Genomic DNA, 26,508 nt, shown 5'->3' on the forward strand with positions numbered 1-26,508 from the left:
CCCCATCCCGATCCCCCCTCCCACCTCCCTCTTCACCCGACTCCTCTGGGTCTTCCCAGTGCACCAGGCCCGAGCACTTGTCTCATGCATCCCACCTGGGCTGGTGATCTGTTTCACCATAGATAGTATACATGCTGTTCTTTTGAAACATCCCACCCTCACATTCTCCCACAGAGTTCAAAAGTCTGTTCTGTATTTCTGTGTCTCTTTTTCTGTTTTGCATATAGGGTTATCATTACCATCTTTCTAAATTCCATATATATATGTTAGTATGCTGTAATGTTCTTTATCTTTCTGGCTTACTTCACTCTGTATAATGGGCTCCAGTTTCATCCATCTCATTAGGACTGATTCAAATGAATTCTTTTTGACAGCTGAGTAATATTCCATGGTGTATATGCATATTTTAATAGAAAGCAGAAATTGCCTTTCTACAATAAAATATATAATTAAATATTATTAGTTTTTCTCTATATACATTTTGTTCCTATGGTGATGGCGTTTGATGCTATATAGTAATATCTTAATTTACAGATTTCCTATGAGTTGAGCAATTATATAAGAAATCAGAAATGCAAATAAAAAAGAAACTGAAAAAAAATTATTATGTCACGTAAATGTTGCTCTTTGTAATTTTACCCATATGACAAAAACCTCTGAGCACACATTAGTTGAGATAAAAAAGCAGGTCCTAAGGAAGTCATGAGGTCTAATAATCTGTCTCCAGTGCAAAGAGTTCTTTACTTGAAGCTTTAACTCTCTATTGATGACCTTTATTTTCTCCTGTGTTTTTTAAAAATTATATTCCTTGATCATTTTTCAAGGATCGTGTTGATCGGGCTCTTACTACAAACTGCTCCTTGTAGAACGACTAAATTGATACCCATCAGGTACCTGACTTTCCAACATCACAGAGGGACTAGGATCAGGACGTAACCCACACAGCTTTTTCCTGTCCTGTGGTGATCTTCAGAGCATCATTAAGCAAAGGGACAGAAGTGCTTTGATCGTTGCCTAAGTTATTTGGTAGTAGTTCCTTCTATGGTGTTTGGAAGAGACTCTAAAGACAAGTCTGATTGTAGCTTTTCCACATCAGTTGCTGGAGTGGAGAGCTGGTCTTTTAATTTCTAATTTTCTCCAAGCAAAAAAGAGGTTATTATTTGTGAGTCTTGTTTATTAATAAAACTATTACTCTATGGGTATTGTTTTTTACCTTCTCACTCAGCCCTCTCATAACTAAGCACAACTGATAACATACACAGTATAATTTTAGTAGAAATAAGATTTTATCCTATACACTGAAGAGGGGAACAAATAATTAGAGAAGGTCAAAGCGATGGGCAGATAAGTAATACACTCAAGGTATCTGACTAATAAAGAAAAGTCTATGGTACACAATGATTTCCTGCACATTGTCAGGCAGCAAAAGTCAGCTAATACTAGAGTTTGATCCTTAACTTCACGAGGTCATTTCTAGACCTGCTCCAAATTACTCTTAATCACTTTTATCTTTTAAAATCTCTGAAAGGGGCATGGCAGGTGCTGTTACAGAAAGAAAAGTAGTGTGTAAGAGTGGGAGGAAAAGTGAACAAGGCTAAAGATGAAAAAGGTCTCAACCCTCTGGAAATTCATTTAGTGAAATTAAGGCAATAGTACATTACTATTAAGGCAATAATACAGTACTATAGTGTGTAGAATTACCACACTTTAATACAGAATATTGTAAAACTATAAGGAAATTAGTTTAATGGTTTGCCTTATCTTTTACACAGTCAACTACAAATATCAAATATTGAACAAAACTTTGAGTTTTCAAGAGTACATCAGAAACCTGTGAAAATCATGGCCAAAAAAAAATGCCAAAATGTCCTTAGGCAAACACCTTTTAGGCTACTAGCACAGTCTAATACTACTTAAGATGTAATCAACTGTTCTATTTCAAGGATATGCTTTTCCTCCAGGCACGATTTTGTAAGGGGGAGATAGTGCTGACTTTTGTGTGGCTTTAAATTTGACTCTTTCTCAATGAAAAGTTTTATGATTTAAAAATAACCTTTTTCTTCCTCCTTGCACATATTTCTGCAAAATTTACCAAATCCCATTTGTTACTCTTTCTCCACAATTCAGTAGGCATGATTAGGTATCTTGTTACACAAATCAAGAGCTATAAATTTGAGAGGATTAGTTCCATTGCCATAAAGTGAAATACATGGCTTTTAGAAATTTGATCCAACTTCATCGTGTTCTGCCATCTAGTCTATATAAAGCACCTTGAGACTTCATGTGAATGAGTTATACTATTTAAATCAGATTCCTCTAAAGTAATGGAAAATATAGGAGTAATAACAACAATGCAGTTGACCCTTGAATTAAAGGGGTTTAGAACTCCATGAGTCCACTTACATGCCGTCTTTTTTTTTTACTAACTACCTACTATAGCCCTTCACTATCTGAGGTTGGTTGGCTCTGCAGATATAGAACCATGGATAAGCAAGGCCAAGTGTAAAGTTGTTATAAAGATTTTCACTCAGAGTGGGTGTCCCTAACCCCTGTGTTGTTCAAGGGTCAAATGTAATAGTAAATATCATTTTGAAGTTTTCCATAATATGCTAATTCAATGTAAGGATTTGTTTAATCCCCAAATGGTCTGAAATATTATTATCCTAATTTTGTTTCCAGCTTTATTGAGATATATTTGGCATATAACATTGTATAGGTTTAAGGTGTATAACACAACTTTTCATGTATATATATTGCAAAATAATTACCACAAGTTTAGTTAGCACATCTATCACCTCACATAGTTACAATTTTTTCTTGTGATAAGCACACTTAGGATCTATTCTCTTTGCAACTTTCAAATACTTAATATAGTATTGGTAACTAGAGTCACCATGCTGTGTATTACATGTCCAGAATGCATTTAAATTATAGCTGGAAATTTGTACCTTTTGACCACCTTAACCCACTAACCCTACCCCTCACGCCTAGCCACTGCCAACCTGTCTCTGTTTCTATGAGCTTGGTTTTTTAAATTTCATGTGTAAATGAGATCATATAGCACTTGTTTTTCTCAACTAACTAAATTATCTCAGTATAATGACCTTAAGTTTCATGTTGCTGAAAATGACAGGATTTGCTCCTTTTATGGTTGAATAATATTTCAGTGATTATGTATGCCATATTTTCTATATCCATTTGTCTGTCCATGGACACTTGGGTTGTTTGTATGTCTTGGCTGTTGTAAATAATGCTACAATAACCATAAGGGTGTACGTATTTCTTTGAGATAGTGATCTAATGTCTTTTGATTCCATACCTAGAATATGATTGCTGAATTGTGTGGTAGTTCTATTTTTAAGTCTTTAAAAAATTTCCATAGTGTTCTCCATGATGACTATACCAATCTACTTTCCCACCAACAGAATACAAGTGTTCCCTTTTCTTCACATACTCGGCAACACTTGCTATCACTTGTCTTTTTGATGGTAGTCATTCGAACAAGTGTGAAGTGATACCTCATTTCTTTTTGGTTTTGATTTGCGTTACCTAATTGTAACGGAAATGCATGAGCACCTTTTCATGCAAGTTTTGGTTATTTGAATATTTTCCTTAGAAAAATATCTCTTCAGGTCCCCTTCCTACTTCTTGAATTACAGTTTATAGTCTACACTTGAACAACACAGGCTTGAACTGTACGGGTCCACTTAATTATTTTCACTAAATATATACTATAGTACTATAGGATTCAAGATTGGTTGAAACCACAGATATGGAGAAACTGCATATAAGGAGGCCTACTATAAGTTATATGCAGATTTTAGACCATGTGGACAGTCAGTGCTCCTACCCCCTGTTGTTGCTCCAGGGTCTACTTTATTCATTTTAAATACAGATATAAAAAATAAATAAATAAATAAATAAATACAGATATATTTTGAATATCAAGCCATTATCAAATATCTGGTTTTCATCCAGACTTTATCTGAGTATAGATGTCAAAAATATCTGACTTGCTCTTAGACTGTCTAGTCAGTCAGTTCAGTCGCTCAGTCATGTCCAACTCTTTGTGACCCCATGAATCACAGCACTCCAGGCCTCCCTGTCCATCACCAACTCCCAGAGATTATTCAAACTCATGTCCATCGAGTCAGTGATGCCATCCAGCCATCTCATCCTCTCGTCCCCTTCTCCCCCTGCCCCCAATCCCTCCCAGCATCAGGGTCTTTTCCAATGAGTCAACTCTTCCCATGAGGTGGCCAAAGTATTGGAGTTTCAGCTTCAGCATCAGTCCTTCCAATGAACACCCAGGACTGAGCTCCTTTAGGATGGACTGGTTGGATCTCCTTGCTGTCCAAGGGACTCTCAAGAGTCTTCTCCAACACCACAGTTCAAAAGCATAAATTTTTCAGCGCTCAGCTTTCTTCACAGTCCAACTCTCACATCCATACATGACCACTCGAAAAACCATAGCCTTGACTAGATGGACCTTTGTTGGCAAAGTAATGTCTCTGCTTTTTATCTTTTTTTTTTTTTTTAATTTTTATTTATTTATTTTTTTGTCATACATTGATATGAATCAGCCATAGATTTACATGTATTCCCCATCCCGATCCCCCCTCCCACCTCCCTCTCCACCCGATTCCTCTGGGTCTTCCCAGTGCACCAGGCCCGAGCACTTGTCTCATGCATCCCACCTGGGCTGGTGCTCTGTTTCACCATAGATAGTATACATGCTGTTCTTTTGAAATATCCCACCCTCACATTCTCCCACAGAGTTCAAAAGTCTGTTCTGTATTTCTGTGTCTCTTTTTCCGTTTTGCATATAGGGTTATCATTACCTTCTTTCTAAATTCCATATATATGTGTTAGTATGCTGTAATGTTCTTTATCTTTCTGGCTTACTTCACTCTGTATAAGGGGCTCCAGTTTCATCCATCTCATTAGGACTGATTCAAATGAATTCTTTTTAATGGCTGAGCAATATTCCATGGTGTATATGTACCACAGCTTCCTTATCCATTCATCTGCTGATGGGCATCTAGGTTGCTTCCATGTCCTGGCTACTATAAACAGTGCTGTGATGAACATTGGGGTGCACGTGTCTCTTTCAGATCTGGTTTCCTCAGTGTGTATGCCCAGAAGTGGGATTGCTGGGTCATATGGCAGTTCTATTTCCAGTTTTTTAAGAAATCTCCACACTGTTTTCCATAGCGGCTGTACTAGTTTGCATTCCCACCAACAGTGTAAGAGGGTTCCCTTTTCTCCACACCCTCTCCAGCATTTATTGCTTGTAGACTTTTGGATAGCAGCCATCCTGACTGGCGAGTAATGGTACCTCATTGTGGTTTTGATTTGCATTTCTCTAATAATGAGTGATGTTGAGCATCTTTTCATGTGTTTGTTAGCCATCTGTATGTCTTCTTTGGAGAAATGTCTGTTTAGTTCTTTGGCCCATTTTTTGATTGGGTCATTTATTTTTCTGGAATTGAGCTGCAGGAGTTGCTTGTATATTTTTGAGATTAATCCTTTGTCTGTTTCTTCATTTGCTATTATTTTCTCCCAATCTGAGGGCTGTCTTTTCACGTTACTTATAGTTTCCTTTGTTGTGCAAAAGCTTTTAAGTTTCATTAGGTCCCATTTGTTTAGTTTTGCTTTTATTTCCAATATTCTGGGAGGTGGGTCATAGAGGATCTTGCTGTGATTTATGTCGGAGAGTGTTTTGCCTATGTTCTCCTCTAGGAGTTTTATAGTTTCTGGTCTTACATTTAGATCTTTAATCCATTTTGCGTTTATTTTTGTGTATGGTGTTAGAAAGTGTTCTAGTTTCATTCTTTTACAAGTGGTTGACCAGTTTTCCCAGCACCACTTGTTAAAGAGGTTGTCTTTTTTCCATTGTATGTCCTTGCCTCCTTTGTCAAAGATAAGGTGTCCATAGGTCCGTGGATTTATCTCTGGGCTTTCTATTCTGTTCCATTGATCTATATTTCTGTCTTTCTGCCAGTACCATACTGTCTTGATGACTGTGGCTTTGTAGTAGAGTCTGAAGTCAGGCAGGTTGATTCCTCCAGTTCCATTCTTCTTTCTCAAGATTACTTTGGCTATTCGAGGTTTTTTGTATTTCCATACAAATTGTGAAATTCTTTGGTCTAGTTCTGTGAAAAATACCGTTGGTAACTTGATAGGGATTGCATTGAATCTATAGATTGCTTTGGGTAGAATAGCCATTTTGACAATATTGATTCTTCCAATCCATGAACACGGTATGTTTCTCCATCTGTTTGTGTCCTCTTTGATTTCTTTCATCAGTGTTTTATAGTTTTCTATGTATAGGTCTTTTGTTTCTTTAGGTAGATATACTCCTAAGTATTTTATTCTTTTTGTTGCAATGGTGAATGGTATTGTTTCTTTAATTTCTCTTTCTTCCAGCAAACAAAACCCCCGGACCAGATGGCTTCACAGCTGAATTCTACCAAAAATTTAGAGAAGAGCTAACACCTATCTTACTCAAACTCTTCCAGAAAATTGCAGATGAAGGTAAGCTTCCAAACTCATTCTATGAGGCCACCATCACCCTAATTCCAAAACCTGACAAAGATGCCACAAAAAAAGAAAACTACAGGCCAATATCACTGATGAACATTGATGCAAAAATCCTCAACAAAATTCTAGCAAACAGAATCCAACAACATATTAAAAAAATCATACACCATGACCAAGTGGGCTTTATCCCAGGAATGCAAGGATTCTTTAATATCCGCAAATCAATCAATGTAATACACCACATTAACAAATTGAAAGATAAAAACCATATGATTATCTCAATAGATGCAGAGAAAGCCTTTGACAAAATTCAACACTCATTTATGATTAAAACTCTCCAAAAAGCAGGAATAGAAGGAACATACCTCAACATAATAAAAGCTATATATGACAAACCCACAGCAAGCATCACCCTCAATGGTGAAAAATTGAAAGCATTTCCCTTGAAATCAGGAACAAGACAAGGGTGCCCACTCTCACCACTACTATTCAACATAGTGTTGGAAGTTTTGGCCACAGCAATCAGAACAGAAAAAGAAGTAAAAGGAATCCAGATAGGAAAAGAAGAAGTGAAACTCTCACTGTTTGCAGATGACATGATCCTCTACATAGAAAACCCTAAAGACTCTACCAGAAAATTACTAGAGCTAATCAATGAATATAGTAAAGTTGCAGGATATAAAATTAACACACAGAAATCCCTTGCATTCCTATATGTCTCTGCTTTTTAATATGCTGTCTAGGTTGGTCACAACTTTCCTTCCAAGGAGTAAGCATCTTTTAATTTCATGGCTGCAATCACCATCTGCAGTGATTTTGGAGCCCAAAAAAACAAAGTTTGACACTGCTTCCACTGTTTCCCCAACTATTTCCCATGACTGTCTAATAGACTTCTTATAAAATACTAGATGAAGCAGAAAGACACAAGACAAACTTCCTGATACATTCTTGATTTTAAAATCATCCCAAAATCTCACATAAATACTGGAAAGAATGTGAAAATTTTGGTGATGCAATAGAGAGAATTACATCTAAAGGAGATTGCTTTTTTCATTTCATAAAGTATAGCTAAAGAATTTATGTATGAACAGCAAATAAAAAAACCTGTTGAACTAAAGAAACAGAGTACACAGATTCATCAGATCTAATAAAATAGACGAATATTGGGATGAATATCCATGAGTCATGAAATGTCTAGTTAAAAATGTTTTTTAGTAATATTCTAGTTCCTTTTGTAAATCACAAGCATGAATATTTTAAAAAGCATCCTATATATCCCTAATGATTAAAGCATTATGCTTCAGAAATGCATATTTAATTTTATTTAAAAATCCATTTTCAAGAATGGTGGCAATATACAAGAAGGAAGAGGATGAGCAGTATTCTAGTGTGTGTGTGTGTGTGTGTGTGTGTGTGTGTGCGTGTGTGTGTATGGTGGTGGTTTAGTTGATAAGTCATGTCCGACTCTTGTGACCCCTTGGACTTAGCCCACCAGGCTCCTCTGTCCATGGAATTCTCCAGGTAAGAATACTGGAGTGGGTAGCCATTCCCTTCTCCTGGGGATCCTTCTGCCCCAGAGATCAAATCCAAGTCTCCTGCACTGCAGGCAGAATCTTTACCATCTAAACCACCAGGGAAGGCCATATACACCATATCTTCTCTATCCATTTGTCTGTTGATGGGCATTTGAATTGTTTCCGTATCTTGGCTGTGTAAGTAGTGCTGCTATGAGCACTGGAGTGTAAGTATCTTTTTGAATTAATGTTGTCATTTTTTTTCAACATTTACACAGGATTAGAATGTCTGGATCATATAGCAGTTCTTGTTTTAATTTTTTGAGGAACCTCCATACTATTTTCCATAGTTGCTGCACTAATTTACATTCCCAGCAACAATTTTGGAGGGTTCCCTTTTTCTCCACATCCTCTCCAACATTTATTATTTGTAGACTTTTTAATAACAGCCATTCTGAGTGGTGTGAAGTGATACCTCATTGTGGTTTTGATCTGAATTTAATAATTAGCTATGTTGAGCATCATTTCATGTGTCTGTTGCCCACAGTATGTCTTCTTTGAAAAAATGCCTATTCAAGTCTTCGGCTCATTTTTTTAATTGAGTTTTTAAAATTGATTTATATGAACTGTTTATACATTTTAACCCTTTATTGTATCGTTTGCAAATGTTTTCTCCCATTCAATAGGTTGTATTTTTGTTTTGTCAATGGTTTCCTTTAGTTGTATAAAAGCTTTTAAGTTTAATTAGATCATATATGTTTATTTTTGTTTTATTTTTTTTCCCTTAGGGGACAGATCTAAAACAAAAATTGCTATGATTTTGTCAAATGTTCTGCCTATGTTCTCTTTGAGGAGTTTTATGGTTTCAGGTCTCAAAAACAGAATAGAGATCCCAGAAACAAAACCTATGGTCAATTAATCCATGACATAGGAAGTAAGGATATACAATGAAAAAAAGAGAATCTCCTCAATAGTAGTGCTAGGAAAACTAGGCAGCTACATGTAAAACAATGAGATTAGAACATTACCTCACATCACATAGGAAGATAAATTCAAAATGGATTAAAGATTTAAATGCAAGACCTGAAGCCAATATTTTTAATTGGATTAAATAGACCATAATAAATATTTTTGGCTTTAATTCTAACAAAACACTCTGGGTCATAGATATAAAGGCTACTGGCTACTCTTTCCCCAAAGTACCTGAGGTCTTAAAGGAAAACAGGATCAAGGGGAAAGTTGACTCCTTCTGCCCATATTTAGGTCTTGGATGCTCCATGCTTAACCCTGGAGAAACAAGAGAAAACAAACTTTCCCTCTTATAACCATTTTTGCATAATATTTTGGTGAAAACAAATAATAGACTTCATCCTCTGGAGAGCCATTGAAGAGAAGAGACATCTCTAAAGCTCTCCCTTCACCATAGCTTTGTTCTCTCCCAGGTTAAGGAGCTCTTTGTGCTAGTTTCAAAATAAGAGGGCTCAGAGACCATGAACATATCATTCAAGGTCACTTCCTGCCGGAAACACTTGAGTGTTCCCTTGATACTGCCTGAAGTTTGTCTCTTTATGTGAAAGTCACAATAGAATCCTTCTTCCACTTCTCCAAATTTTTAGCTATGGGGGAACCAGTAACCTAACTAGCTGGGGGGAAAAAATTATTAAAAATAAATAAACACTTAAGTACATTATGCTGTATGCAGAGATATATATTAACAAAACTATGCTAAGAGATAGCCCACACAGTGGGATATTCCAACTCTGTGGTGGATTTTTCTCCAATAACATCTACTCTGTACTCCTTTCTTTTTTCTTACTTTCGTTGCCTCCTCACATTTTGAAAGTAGCATTTGAAATTTTTTTTTCAATTAGGTAGCAAAAACCTTCAAATTTTGTTCTTGATGTAATTCTAACAATGAGTGTTTAGCACAGCTGTTCACACTCCATAAAATAAAGTTTCCTTTCTGATAAGAACAATGGAATTTAAGCCTATGTTTTGCCAGAGATCTGCATGTGTAACTCAGAAATCAAAAAAGTTAAAGAGGTGAAATCAAATACAACAGCTCATAGATTAAAAGTCACACAAACTTACACCATAGAAAAGTAGCATTAAAACTTTCATCTTAAATATTTAGAAATGAAACATTTGGACATCCATATTAGTAGATACGTAATTAACAAAGTATTCCTTTCAAGTTGTAATTGTTGGCCACCTAAAATAATTTGATCTCACAAATTAAAAGTAAAAAAGTAGCTAATTCTAAATGGATGCTTCCTAAGTGAGTCTTTGTTCAATTCTTATAAAACATAAATATACTACTATTAACTACTTCAGCAATAGTTTCCATATAGAATTATAGCTAAATTTAATAACCAGAATATTTTGCTTTGAGTGAAGCATGAAACAGGATTATATGGAACTGGAAATATCTAGATACACATTATTATTACTTATAGAAATGGAATATTTTATATGAATAGATAAAATAATATGCATCTTTCATTATTTATAATTATCTTTCAAAAATTTGCAATTCTTTGGGCAAAATAAAATTCAATCATAAAATACAAATAGTTTATTTCTGTAGGGTTATCTAAATGCAAGGAAGCAGTAGATTTGAAATTTAGAACTGTAACTTACTGCATGGATTAACTATATAAGTCAGATACAAAGCAAATAAATTTATTCTGTCTTTGCATACCTCACATTGCACATTATTTTACAAAAATATAGCTCTTAAAACTATTTGTAAAATTGGTTTTCTATAAATATCAATTTCATACTTGATGTGATATGGCTACTTATCCAGTATTTAAAAGATCTTTAAATTGGGCCTCAGATGTTTTAAGTGTGTTGTTTCTTTTCCACAAATAGTTTAGCTATAATTCAGATTTTTGAAAGCAATCGATTTTTGAAACCAAGAACTATATGACACACAAATTACCCAATGTTTTTTACATAATAACTTAAAGTGTAAAGATCTAATACAATTTGTCTATTCGTTCCCCATAAAAATGGCTTTACAGAGTATACATACTATTTAAACCATTTTTATAAGATAAGGTTACAGTGACTAAGAAAACAATTGACATTTTAAATAGAGTCCCATTGCAGGTACAAAAAGTGAATACTTAATGAGAACAATGACTGAAACCTAACAAAAATTCTGGAGACTCACAATCTTGAACCTATTTTGTCTAACTTATTACCTTGGCTACTTAGAACCTAGGTACTTCCAAGGTATACTGTTATGTGGTGCATTTTTTTAAAAAGCTCAATTTATCCATGTATCCATCACAAACCTAACTTTCATTACCTAACACAATAATATTTATTCTCTTCCCATAATAATAGTAATTTTAATTTATAATTCTTTGGGCAAAATAAAATCTTCATCACATACCATTTGTGACATTCCATTCTCTACTTAGGGACAATGTTCCTTCTTATATATCTCTAATATCACTAGGAAGGCCCTAAAACATTCTAAAGAGAAGTACTTGAAAAGGTATAAAATAGCCATAAACATCCTGGTATTGGTTTATTCATTTGTTCATCCAACACTAACTGAGTGCCTATAATGTGTGGGCATAGTGGGCATTTCTGTGAAAGCTGCTAGTAATGAAGAAATGATAAAGCAAACCCAGAAATGTTCCCTCCTGTAGCTTACTCCCTCGTGGAGGAGACAGACAGTAACGATGGAGAGAAGGGACCAGCCAAAGACGAACACCTGCAGTTGAACAAGTATCTGCTACTGGTTGCAAGGGGAGAGAACACATACCTTAGGAACTGTGTGGTGTGTCTTAGCAAGGGCATTAGAAAGAAGGATCATAGGGTTGGGGATCTGGTTGAGTAATATTGGGGACTGTCATAAAGAAGGAACAGTTCTATGAGTGGATATCTCAATAAACCTTATTATTAGAGAAGGCGGATTAAGGCAAGGATAAATTTGTAACTGGCTTTCAAAAGCTCTAGGTCACTCATATAAGGGACGGGGAAGGTGGCTATTCTGTGGGTTGTGTGAAGACCTTGCTGATGGGAATGTTCTGTGGGATCATAATCAACAAGAGAACATGATTCAGCTGTAAAAGGGAGATCAGTTTTTAATGACATTGAAATTGAGGTCTAGGTTTAAATGTCTTATCAGTCCCCAGGGTAGCTTTTTTTTTTTTCCTCATAGAATATTCAGAAAATAAATAATATAAAATAACAAGTATCACTAGGATAAACTTACATAATATGGCCAAAAAAGACAACTTTGTGAAGATGACATTAAGCCAAGACCTGACACATAGTGATATGAGATTAAAGAACCTACCAGGCAAAGGCAAGTGCAAAGATCTGAGGAGAAGGACTTTTCTGGTGGTCCAGTGGTTAATAATGCGCCTTGCAATTCAGGGAAATACAGCTTCCTTCCCTGGTCGAAAGTATGATTCCAATGGTCTCTATGATAAATCCTATGACTTTGGAGTTAGAAGAGATACAGTCACCTACTGCAGCTACTGAAGCCCACGTGTTCTGGGGCCTGTGCACCACAAACTACTGAGCCCCTGCACCACACCAAACACCCTGTGTGCCACAAGGAAAGATCCCGCAAGAGGCAACAGAGATCCCGCGAGAAGCAACAGAGATCCCGCGAGAAGCAACAGAGATCCCGCGAGAAGCAACAGAGATCCCACGAGAAGCAACAGAGACCCTGAGTGATTCAAGGAAGACCCAAAGCAAGCAAAGAAATAAATGGGGAAAAAAAGAAAAAGAAAAACATCTTCTAAATGTAAAACTTAAAAAAAAAAAAAACAAAAAAGAAGCAAGGAGAGCAGCGGTTGGACATGTTTTCAGAACCAGAAGAAAGATTATCACGTCTGAAAACAATGGAAGTATTGAAAGCGTGTAAATGTGGGTGTGTGGAATGAGTAGTTGGTAACTTCATGCTAGGTCCAAACACAAGTATCTTGAGTGTTATATGGTGAATTATGTCCCCTCCAAATTTATGTTAAAGTGCCAACCCGAAGTATCTCAGAATGTGATCGTGTTTGGAGATAGGGCCCTAAAAAGTCACTTGAAATGAGATCATTATGGGTAGACGGGCTCTAATTCATTATGACCAGTGTCCTTATAAAAAAAAGGAAATTGAGATATAAACAAATACGAAGGGAGGACAATGTGGAAACACAAGAAAAACCAAGTAGAGAGGCTTCAGAATAAACCCACCCTGCTAACACCTTGATCCTGGACTTCAAGCCTCCAGAATTATGAAAAAATAAATTTTTGTTGTCCAAAGTTCTGCTTAAGTTTGGGTGGTATTTTGTTGTGGACTGCCCATCAAACAAATGAACTGAGTTACCAAGACATCACTTTCAATGCCCAAAGCTATGAAATCAATGCTATATGTTCACTGAATCTATGTTTAATTTTTCTTGAAAAATAAGGTCTTATGTAGTTAGTGGCACCAAAGATATTTACCTCTCTGGGCTTCAAATCTATAGAGAAGACTTAGGACAAGAAGGTAACTATCTCCTTCTAACTCCAAAGTCAGAAGGTTTATCACAGGACCATTGGAATCATACTTCCAAAAGCACAGCTCTGTATTTAGATCATATCTTTCTTCTAAGCAGTTCAAAACACTTCAAAGACATTTTCATATCAATTCTCACAGCATCCTGTGAAGGCAGGTAGGAGGGAAATATTATCATTCCTATTTGACATTTCTATACACCTACTCACTTGATTATAAGATCATTTTAACTGAATGTATAATTTTTTCAGTGAAAAGAATATATGCCCAGAAAAAAAAAATGATGTTCTCAAGAAAAACAATTTTTCACTGTCACTCTTTTGTGATGAATGACCTAAACATTTATAATATACAAAGTAACCCTTAAGATTTTAATTTAGGTGCTATTTCTCCTTCCTCTTTATACTCCCTTAGAAAAAAGAAATATTAACAAAATGGCAGCACAGTTTTTAAGTAGCACCAGTTCAGTTCAGTTCAGTTCAGTCAGTCAGTCGTGTCTAACTCTTTGCGACCCCATGGACTGAAGCACACCAGGCTTCCCTGTCTACCACCAACTCCCAAAATTTACTCCTGTTAATGTCCATTGAGTCGGTGATGCCGTTCAGTCATCTCATCCTCTGTGGTCCCCTTCTCCTCCCAACTTCAAGCTTTCCCAGCATCAGGGTCTTTTCAAATAAGTCAGTTCTTCCCATCAGGTGGCCAAAGTACTGGAGTTTCAGCTTCAACATCAGTCTTTCCAATGAACACACAGAACTGATCTCCTTTAGGATGGACTGGCTTGATCTCCTTGCAGTACAAGGGACTCTCAAGAGTCTTCTCCAACACCACGGTTCAAAAGCATTAATTCTTTGGCACTCAGCTTTCTTTATAGTCCAACTCTCACATCCATACATGACCACTGGAAAAACCATAGCCTTGACTAGACAAAGTAATGTTGGCAAAGTAATGTCTCTGCTTTTTAATATGCTGTATAGGTTGGCCGTAGCTTTTCTCCCAAGGAGTAAGCGTCTTTTAATTTCATGGCTGCAGTCACCATCTGCAGTGATTTTGGAGCCCCCCAAAATAAAGTCTGTCACTGTTTCCATTGTTTCCCCATCTATTTGCCATGAAGTGATGGGACTGGATGCCACGATCTTAGCTTTCTGAATGTTGAGTTTTAAGTCAACTTTTTCACTCTCCTCTTTCACATTTATCAAGAGGCTCTTTAGTTTTTCTTCACCTTCTGCTATAAGGGTGGTGTCAGCTGCACCAAACTGAAGATAATTGGTCTATTTTATCTAAATATTTGGTATATAGTGTTTGTTTCACTTTTAAGGAGAGCATTGAAATATTTTAAAGTCCAAAAAACTAACAAGCATCACTTATTTTTTTCCTTTAAAGGAAAAATATTTTACTTAAGTAAAATATTTGTATACATGATGTCTTGTAATGAGAAACACATTTTTTCAGGAAAGTCAGTTTTAAATGGAAATGCAATATCAAATTTTCTTATGTTGAAAAAAATTCTACACCTCAATTTACATCTCTCCTCCTTTGAACAGACAAAAACAAGTATCAGCAACTCATGGTCCTTCCTTATTTCACCAACTTTATTTTATAACACTCTTCCTCCTGCTTTCTATGCTTCATAGTCACTGAATTTCATGCATTCATTTATTCATTCATTCAATAAATATTGATTCAGCATTGTAAGACATGGAGGTAAAATATTGAATAAGGCCAATTTTAAAAGTGTAAAAAAGAGAAAAGCTTGCCATTTGCAGCAATACAGATAGAACTTAAGGGTATTATGCTGTGAAATAAGTCAGACGAAAAAGAAAAATGCTGTGTGATTTCACTCAAATGTGAAATAAAATTTTAAAAAACAGACAAAAACAAACATGTAGATGCAGAGAACAGTAGTGCTTAGCAGGAGGGAAGGGGTGGAGGAGGATGAAATAGGTAAAAGGAATCAGCTGTACAGTGATAGATGGAAATTAAATTTTGGAGGTGAGCATGCTGTAGGATATACAGAAGTAGAAATATAATGTTGTATATGTGACACTTAAAATGTTAAAAAGCTAATGTTACTTCACTTATAAAAAGAAAGCAAGCAAGAAAGAAAATAAGGTTTTTCACTGAGAAGAGTATAGAAATAATAGACAAATAAGTAAACAAATAAGATAGTTCCATATTGTTGTGGTTGCTGTAGTGATAATAAGCAATGATATGAGTGAAGTAAGTGGGCAGAGAGATTGTTTTTAGAAATGGTGGTTAAAAGCATCTATGAGAAGGTGAACATTTTACTAAGATCTCAAGAAACTGGACCAGCTGTTTCAAGTTGAATTAACAATTTGAAGCAGAAATAACTGCAAATCACAAGGATGTAAGACTGCACTGGGTCATCACAGTGGGTTACAAAACTAGCAGGGCCTGAGCAAAATGCAAAAGTCCTTGTTTTAAAATTACTAAGAATTCCAATATGGTGACAATAAAGCCCTAAACCAAACACCCAGCATGTCTCAGTAGAGCCCCTGTGGAACTGCACAAGCTGTGTCCTGTGATGCCAGGTCAGGTCTGAAAAGGGTCACCATCATGGATTAGAGGTCCCTGAGATGAGAGCATGTAAACGAGGGAGCCCTGCATGGTGGAATGGGCACAGTGTAGTAGGGCTGCTTGTTCTGGTCACTAATGACCTGGAAGACTGAGACATACACAGAAGGTGTGATAAGCAAGGATGCCCAGTCCAAGGAGAAGTGTCCCTCACTGGGAACAGGGAGTTAGGTCAGCCTCAAAGTGATGCTTTCTCCTGCATCTGCAGCTGTATCCATCCAGGGACCTGGGAATCGGGTGAGAGTACCATTTTCTTTCTAGTTTCTGAGCTTTTGTAAGTCTGGAATAAACCCCACGCTCCAACCTGATTTCATCATTACTATCAGTTCCAGGGAGGTAAATACCAAGTCTGACTCATTTGCCCCCTACCACTTTTAGCCCATAGTATTACAGATTTGTAATTATCTATTCAATTAACCAATAATTTGAGCAGTAAATAATTCCATCGTGTGGTAAGTACTGAGAAATTTTTGGAAGAAAACATAGTCAACATGAAAATTTTATATTCCAAAGTTAATTTGGGAAATAGCTTATCAAAAGAGGAAATTCCACCTTACCACTTCTAAAAATCTGTTTATTAGGGTAAATAAATGTATTTCCATCATAAGGGCAGGTTGGATTAAACACCAGACTAATTCTGACTAAATGCCAAAACTGCTAGATGACTCTTCGTTCTCATTTTCTTAGTTCTTTTCTTCTAAGAATAGGATAGTTAGTAATTAACATAAGATTATAAAAATATTCCAGAAGTATAGTAAGAGCTATTAAAATATGATGACAGACCATCAATCTAATCTATCATTTTTCATGTAATTTGGTTAACTGTGGAAATGCAAGTCCTTAGAACATCTACTAAAAATTACATAGTGAGTCCAAAATATTCCCTAATTATTCTTCCTGTGATTTGCACAAATAATTTAGATTATTCAGAATTTGTCATTTACATTATCTTTATTTACTTTATCATTACTTTTACTTTATCATTTACTTTATCATTAACACAGATTGTCACTTACTTACCTAGAATAAATTAGCTGTCTACATTGCCTTCAAAAAGAGAAATAGAAAAGTAAATATGGTTTAATTGATATATGGAATTCTGACTGCCTATAGATATTGCAAAAAGGACTTAGGTTCAGGTAATAGTTCGGGATATTGTTTCCCAATAGTTTGGGATTATGGTTTCCAAACATATCTGGGAACATCACTTGAGATTCTCTTTTTAAAAAAACACACACACAAAAACATAAAAAATAAAATAAAAAAACACAGATTTCCTACCCTTCCCTGGGGATTCAGTTTCAATATGTATGGAATGGGAACCAAGAATATATTTATATATATATTTATATAAATATATAAATATATATTTATATTATATATATAATGTATATATATATGTGTGTATATATATATATATATATATATATATATATATATATATATATATATATAGGGCTTCCCTGGTGGCTCAGATGAAGTGTCTGCCTGCAATGTGGGAGACCTAGGTTCGATCCCTGGGTGGGGAAGATCCCCTGGAGAAGGAAATGGCAACCCACTCCAGTATTCTTGGCTGTAAAATCCCATGGTCGGAGGAGCCTGGTGGGCTACAGTCCACAGGATTGCAAAGAGTCAGACACGACTGAGCGACTTCACTTTTCATATATATGTATATATATGTATATATATATGTATATATATATATATATATATATAATTTAAAGTAATGTTTATGTATGTTTGGGCAATTTTGGAAAAAAAGTTGTATTAGGCCTTTCAAGACAGACAAGGCTGATCACATGTCGACAGAGGAGTGGTATGAGTGTATACATTAATCTACATCTGATTTTTCAAAGAGATTTTAAAACACCATTAGAAAAAACTAAAAAAACAAATCTGTTTCTTCAATAAGATGGCTTTACTAATATGTAAAATGAGTTTGTGTTTAACAGTGTCTTATTCTTTATACATTAATTCTTTCTGTGCTGTCCTAAGTCACTTTAGTCGTGTCCAATTCTTGGTGACCCCATGGACTATAGCCAGCCAGGCTCCTTTGTCCCTGGGGATTCTCCAGGCAAGAATACTGGAGAGGGTTGTGTAGGGTTGTGTAAGCATAGATGGTATTCACAGTACTTTCATGAACATAGTCTAACAGTACTATTATCCTCATACATTTTGTACCATTCTATACCACCCAGCGTAAAAGAGTCGGGTTCGTTATGTGCGTTATATGTATATGTGAAAATTTCTAACAGGATGACAGTGGAAAACACATCTCTGAAATTCCTGGCATCTGGGTACCCGTGTTGGCAAGATTTGGAAGGGCTGTACAGTAAGAATGATTAGTTTTCAATTTATAGACATCCATTATCTATGGAAAAAGAGCCAGAATAAACCCCTCAAACTGTAGGCCTTCTTCATGTAAGATCCTCCCAGCTGCCAGTTTAGGCATAATCACAAGAACTTCATTAGACAGAGTTAACCCACGTCTAATATTTTATAGAAAATGCGTGCAGAAATTAAGTGGTTTGTCACACAAAATTATTAGTGTATCTAGTATTTATGACTCAGAGATACTGAGTTTCCAACAACTACACACTGCTTTTTCTTTTTGTAAAATCTGCCTCACACTGATAGTGTTGGCCTGGACCTCTGCAGTGAATCCAATCAATACATTTGATCTTCTAAAGAGTGAAAATCTGGTCTTGTTTCCCCACCAGACTTTCTACTTGAGAAAGTATACTGTGGGATTCTCCCACAATTTCTTGTCCCTCCACTATAGAAGTTTCTTTTTTCATCACTCTACTTACTGGAAATATTAAGGGCCTAATATTATTGCAGTCATAGCCTTTTTTTTTTTTTGGAATGCAGATTTCCAGGTTCAGCAACTGTAGATTAGATTTGAGAGAGGATATTCAAATGCAATAGTGCTGCAAGAAGATAGCTCCTATGCTGATTTAGAATCAGTAAAATGCATGACAGGAAAGACTATGTGTTGGCAATAGGGCTTGATACATGTTTCAAGAGCAAAATGGAAACTGTCTTCCCATGGTTTGCAACTATGGATCACTAAAAAGATCTTATAAGCAGAAGGCCTGCCTTCTCCTTCCTCTTCTCCCAGGGTGGAGACATAGGTTTCAAAATTAGATGTGTCAAACCTTTCACAAGTCCTTGCTGAAGTATGCGTAAAGCTGTCTCTTATTGAAAAAATATATTAAGTATATTTCTGCTTTTTTATCACGTAAATTTAGAGCTCATGAAAAGAACCAGATGGACAGCTTTTGGAAGTGAATCCTTCCTTTGATTAGAGACAAAGAATAGTTTCTACATACTCCGTCTCTGAAAAGCTTCCTCCTAAAACTTTTAGCATCATTGAAATGGTTGGAAATTGTGAATACTAGGTTTCCACTGGTGTGTGTATATGTAGAGGAGTAACTATTAGTGCCAATAGCAATCAAAGTGTTTTAACAAATATCATATTTATTGGGTTTTGAACCTTTAAAATGGAAGCACTGTGTGTAATTCATTAAATGGCATTCCATACATCATGTGAATGCAAAAGTTAATAAAAATTAAGTAGATACAACTCTCACATTTCGAAAGTTATTCTTCCTATATTGAAATCTCTTACTTATTTTATCAGATTCAACTTATTTGTCATTTTGGCTAACAAACAACTGGCCTGAGTACTAGAAATATATTTTTTCAAAATTTTTATGAAACAATGACTGGATACCCATTCTATATCAGCCCTACTGTAAGATATTAATACAATGGTAGATAAAAAGACACTGTTCATATTCAGAGGACATTGGCATTCTAGTAGAAAATGGCAAAAGCCAAGACCACAGAAAGTGAAAAATACTAGGATATCAAATGAAGGAAATAATTTACTCAGATTTGGGAGTCAAAGCATATGAAAAGGATAAATGCAGAAATTTGGCATCTTGCAAGAAATTGGCTTAGCCTATCTGACTCAAATAATGGTTTATTTGAGATTTGGGGTGGTTTTAGGTCAGTTGGTGGAATGTGTTTCATATTAAAATTTAGAAATTCACAACTTAGCTTTGTTTATGAGGCTCTGATGCCAAGATGTTACTGTATCTGGGGAAAAATGAATAAATAAGTACATAAATAAAACATTATTGAAAAAAGACTATAAGGAAGCCCATCAAGGCCTGAGAGGAAGCACTCATCATCATCAGGATATCGCTTAACAATAAATTAGTATTTAAAGATAGCTCACATCTTAAAATCCACTTTGGAGCATGGTTTCTACTTTGACCTTATTCCTTTTCTGGTCACACTGGCTTTGGGACACAGCCTAACCCAAGAGATAAGAGCAAAAATAAAGCTAAAGACTGGGCTTACATTAATGTCCTGGCTTATTGATCTCATGATAACAAAAAAAAAAACTCCTGGCATAACAAATCTTTTCAGTTTATCCAATTTGATAGAGGTTCTACTGATTTTACTGGCTAATTATTAAGATTAATTAACTCTAGTTCTCAGGTATTTACAAAATGCGAAATTGTATATTTGGTGATACTCTGTTGTACACTTCCTTCAGAAACTGCAAAGTGAAAGTTTTTACTTAGTTGCTGCTATCCTGGGTTTGTTGTAAGCCTCGAAACCTTAGTTTTCAAATGTGTGTGTATTAGTCGCTCAGTCGTGTCCGACTCTGTGCGACCCCATGGACTGTAGCCCGCCAGGCTCCTCTGTCCCTGGAATTCTCCAGGCAAGAATACTGGATTGGGTTGCCACTTCCTTCTCAGGGGGATCTTCCCAACCCAGGGATCAAACCTAGGTCTCCTGTATTGCAGCAGATTCTTTACTGTCTGAGCCACTAAGAAATACTAGCTTTTAAAAACCCAGGCCCAAAATAATAAAATGAATTATACACTATGTATTCTATAGTACTCAATCTGAGTTTTGTTAAGAATCACTTTTTCTAGATTGATATAACTTCCATCATCAGTGATTTGAGATGTAAGAGCATTAAAATAATAATTGATTTCATATGTTTAAAAATACTCTGCCTTCTAACATGATGTGGTTTTAATTCTGAAAAGGATTTCATGAAATGTTTCTTCAGCTGAATTGATTTTCATGGTGTAAAGTATAGAAAATTACACTTCCTTTGGACTAATTTTGTTAACATCATCTTGGAACTCTACATCTCCTAAAATGTTGCTTATTTTCTGCAAAATCCTTCTTAACTACCCCCAAATCCTTGCACAATCCTTAAAAGTAGAAAACTTCACTACCTTGTTCATCAGTGTGTTCCCAATACTTACAAAGATGACTCATAACAAGTGCTTGATATACATTTATTATTTGCATGAATGATGAGTGAATGATTCCATGAAATGTACATAACCAGAGTCTAGAGTCATTTTGTGGTTTCTAATAAAAATTAACAGGAAATTTGTAATGTTGATAAAAACTCATTTTTCATTGTACTATGATATGTTAACAGTGTATCCTATATTTTCATTTGATCCTCATAGTTATTCTGTGAAGAAGATGGTCTATAATTTGCCCTTTTGTATAAAAGTTGAAACTTAAATCTGTGATGAAACTTAAATCAGTGACAGTACGAGAGCACAAGACTTTTGAGGAAACAGAGCTGGAAATCGCTGGAGTCTTTGGAGAAAGCCAAGTAGTTTATAAGGCTTGGACTAAGGAACCTGCTTCTTGGAGTGAGTGACCCTTGACTCTTCCTGTTACAAGTGTGAGCCCTTGATGAGTAATCTAAGCCCTTGGTGCTTCAGTGGATTCATCATAGATTTACTGTGAGAATCAAAGTGAAAGTGAAAGTCACTCAGTTGTGTCCGACTCTTTGAGACCCTACCGTCCATGGGATTCTACAGTCCATGGGATTCTCCAGGCCAGATTACTGGAGTGGGTAGCCTTTCCCTTCTCCAGGCGATCTTCCAAACCCAGGGATCGAACTCAGGTCTCCTACATAAAGCACTCAATATTTATAAATTACTTAAAACAGTGCCTAGCAAATTGCAAACACTCCATAGATAGCAATAATTATTACTTCAAGCGGAGGGTCCATCCTACACTGGGCTAAAAAGAAAGTGCTTTCTTCAAAGTTTTCTTTAAAATTTACCTCCAAATATCTTTATGTATTTTATGATACATTTTAAATCATAGAAACATGTGCATACTCTAAATGCTATATTTAGGTGCTGTGATTCTACTATTTTATTTTCTATTTATAGTTTTATATTGGAATATATATATAATTTATATATATCTTTATATATAATATATATTATTATATAAACTATAATATATTATAATTGAAAAGAATTTTTGTTTCATTCACTCATATATATATAATATATATTATATATACATATATACAATTTATAAGAATTTTTAAGTTTCATTTTAATTTAAAATACCTCATCCAGAAAGGAGAGGTAAATGAAGAGAATTCACTTGAAGTCGATGATGAAACAGAATTTTGTTGGAAGCAACAGATAGACAAACAAAGTAGGCAAGATGTCTGTCCTTTCAGATAGCTGACTGCGTCAATATGCATCTGTAAGGACACTGTTCCTAATTCATCCTGAAGTAGGAAACAAATCTTATCCCAATTTTAATTGATCTGGTGATGTGTAATAACTAAAGGTGCTTCACCGGTAGCTCAGCAGTTAAGAATCTGCCTGCACTGAAGGAAGTGCATGCAGGAAATGTGGGCCCAATCTCTCAGTTGGGAAGGTCCCCCGAAGAAGGAAATGGCAACCCACTCCAGTATTCTTGCTTAGGAAATCCTATGGACAGAGGAGACTGGTGGGCTATAGTCCACAGAGTCACAAATAGTTGGACATGAGTGAGTGACTAAATAGCAACAATAACTAAAGACTATAAAATTGTCAGCAATGAGAATACTATCCCAAATACTTATAACAAATATGTGTATTTTTTCAAAATTAGCTGAAATCCATTTCTATTACTCCTGAGTGATATTGACTAACTTCAAACTAGACTAGGGATGGAATAGTTTATACAGTCACTATTGTTGGTACAACTGAGGAATCATAAGGATGAAAAGAAAGTGCCATATTTAGCATGCTATGAATATCTAATAGAATTACAAATGATTTAAATATTTAATTTTAAAATTAAAATCAAAGAAGTACTGAAAAAAACTTAGGTGAATAATTTTATAATCTTGGGGAGGAGAGGATTTCATGAACATAGCACCAAAAGGAGAAACTAATAAAGATAATCTTATAGATTTTATTACAAAAATGCATAAAATATTTTAAATTACAGAAAAATTTGAAATATTTGAAAAGTATAAGACAGATTAGTAATGTTAATAAGTAGATAAATTTTATCAATTAAGATTAAACATAAAGAAGTCAACTGAAAAAATGAGCAAGGTAAATGAGTAGGCAAGTCACAAAAAAGAAATACAAATGAATGTGTAATAGATGAAGAGATGCTAACCTCACCATGTAGATACTACAAATTAATACTGTTATATATATATATTTTAATATTGACTTGGATTAGTAAGATTGCTGTGAATGGTAAGGGTAAATGAGTATTCTCATTATTTAAGATGAAAGTATAAATTGATACAGTGTTTCTGAAAATTATATGTAAATAGATTTTAAAGAGATAGAAATAGATTTATACATATACTTTATTATGCATTTATATGTATAATTTTTGGACTCAAAACCCCAAATTTCTAGTTATAATTTAGTCTATGCAAAAGAATCAGATGAAATATATAAAGGTACATACACATGTACATATACACACACGTATACGTATGTTAGAGAAAAATTAGAAAAATTCGTTAATTGTGGTACAAGCATACAATAAATTATTAAAGCCTGTCAAAAATGGTGATATAGCTCCTTGCTGAATTTAAAAATGCTTATTATTTAAGCTCAATCAAAAAAAGATTGTAAGTCAGAGTATAGGTTAGGATCCCTTTCATTATATGAATTAGAAAAAATTGGGAAAGTGTTATGCCAACATATGGTTTTTTAACAACCTTCAATGGGCTCATTTTTTCACATTATAAAGTTCACCTGTTTCAAGTATACAATTCAAGAGTCTTAGTAACTTTACTGAGTAGTGCAACCATGACCATAAATCTATTTTAGTTCATACCCTCAATGAGATACCTTATGCCCATTTACTGTTAATTTTCCTTCCCATTCCCAGCTTCTGGCAATTGATAATGCAATTTCTATCTTTTTAAAATTCTCTTTTCTGGACATTTCCTATAAATAGACTCATGTATGTTGTCTTTTATTGTGGTTGACATTCAGTCATGACTTCAAGTTGTCACTGTTTCTCTTTTCTATTGCTAAATAATATTCCATTATATTGATATGCAATTTTTTATCTGTCCATTCACTAGTTAATGGATATTCAGGTAATTTTCAGTTTGGGGTCATTATATACATGCCCACAAATTAATAGCAATTATCTCAATATGCTGAGATAATTTTTTTTAACTTCTTCCATGTATATTTTTGTATATGCTTATACTTTAATAATTGAAGTAGGAGGTAATTAGTAGCACTATTTTTAATTCATCCATGTATATTTCTGTATGTGCTTATACTTTAATGATTGAGGTAGGAGGTAATTAGATAGTAGCACTGTTTTTAATGGGGCGTGATATAAAACAATGAGATAACAGATTTGTTTAGAAGTTTAGACATCAGTTAAATAATTTGTATGGCAATTATTTTCTGCATACTTATCCCCTTTATGCTGATTTATATAAAAGGTAAAAAAACAGAATTTTGGAAAAAATCTCAAAATCTTCCTAAAAATAAGTATAATGGCCAATTTTGTCTGTTGAAACTTTACTAAAAGTTTGAGTATTTTTGATGAGACAGTTGAATGCATATACATATATATATTATTATTTAAATGTATAAGTACTTATACATTTAAATATTAAATTTATACATTTAAATATTAAATAAATATTATGTAAATGTATAAATAACTAAATATTATTTAAATTATTTAAATAAAAGTATTATTTAAATGTATAGAATATATCATACATAACATGTATAAACATGTAAGAATAGAAATGTGAATAAAGAATTTACTTAACATAAGTGACAATTTGAAGGAAAACGAATGATTCCATTTTATTTGAATGGTTTTGATTTATTATAGTGTTTGTTTTTAAATCAGTTGCACTCCTTGTCTCCAAACATCAATTTATTGCATATTTTACTGGGTCCCTATGCTAGGAATTTACTGTGGGAATGTAAATCACACGGTTCCGCTCTCAGGAAACTTTAAAGAGCTAAACTTATGAAAAGTTAACCTTTGAAGAGATGGATTAACTAACAAGAAACAGCACAATTTAATTAGCTGCCCTATGTTTGGTGTTGTACTTTCAAATCAACCACCAAAACCTAATTCATACAGACTCTATAGGTGAATCAATAAATTCCTCACCAAAAGTAAATTTATCTTCTGTGTATCATCCTCATTATCATCATCACCATCTTTTATAATTTTGAGAATCCATACATTTGGAGTTTGGGGCAGGGTTTGTTTCTTTTGTCTTGTGCTTCAAAACCTGCTTTAATCATGCAACACTAAACTGGAATATCACTAACCTCCTGAAGCCTGGATTAATAAATTGCTTTTTATAAATCAAGACAATTATGCAAATCCCATTAATCCCTTAGTGCAAAAGCAGAAATTTCAACTAGTATATGCAGTATACCCTGTCTCTGGGAGCTAGCACTGCCACTGGCACTTTCCTCTGGGAGTATGAGCTGCAAACTGGGCTGGTGTATTATGTGCCTTGATGACTGGGAAGAATTTGATAAATTAAATTTAGTGTTAAATCTAGAGAACTTTGAAAAGTGTGTGTATTGGGTTTTGGGCTAGCCTGAGCAGATGAGGCTGTTTCAGAATTGACAGTGTAGTCTTAAGATCAAAATGTACACTTACATAGATACAAATTAATAGTAAATACAATTTTCAAGCCAGTATTCATCAGTACCATGTTTAGAAAGAAAGCCTCCTCTGACACATTTAGGTTGACCTAGTAAAACTGGAATGATAATAATCTACCTCATTGGGTTAGAGCGAGTGAGTGAAAGTTGCTCAGTCGTGTCTGACTCTTTGCAACCCCATATTCTGTATAGTCCATGGAATTCTCCAGGCCAGAAATACTGGAGTGGGTAGCCTTTCCCTTCTTCAGGGGATATTCCCAACCCAGGGATCAAACCCAGGTCTCCTGCATTGCAGGTGGATTCTTGACCAGCTAAGCCACAAGGGAAGCCCATTGAGTTAGAATGGATATCAAATGAGGCAATT

This window comes from Cervus elaphus, chromosome 9, assembly GCF_910594005.1.
Source record: "Cervus elaphus chromosome 9, mCerEla1.1, whole genome shotgun sequence".
Lineage (NCBI taxonomy): Eukaryota > Metazoa > Chordata > Mammalia > Artiodactyla > Cervidae > Cervus > Cervus elaphus.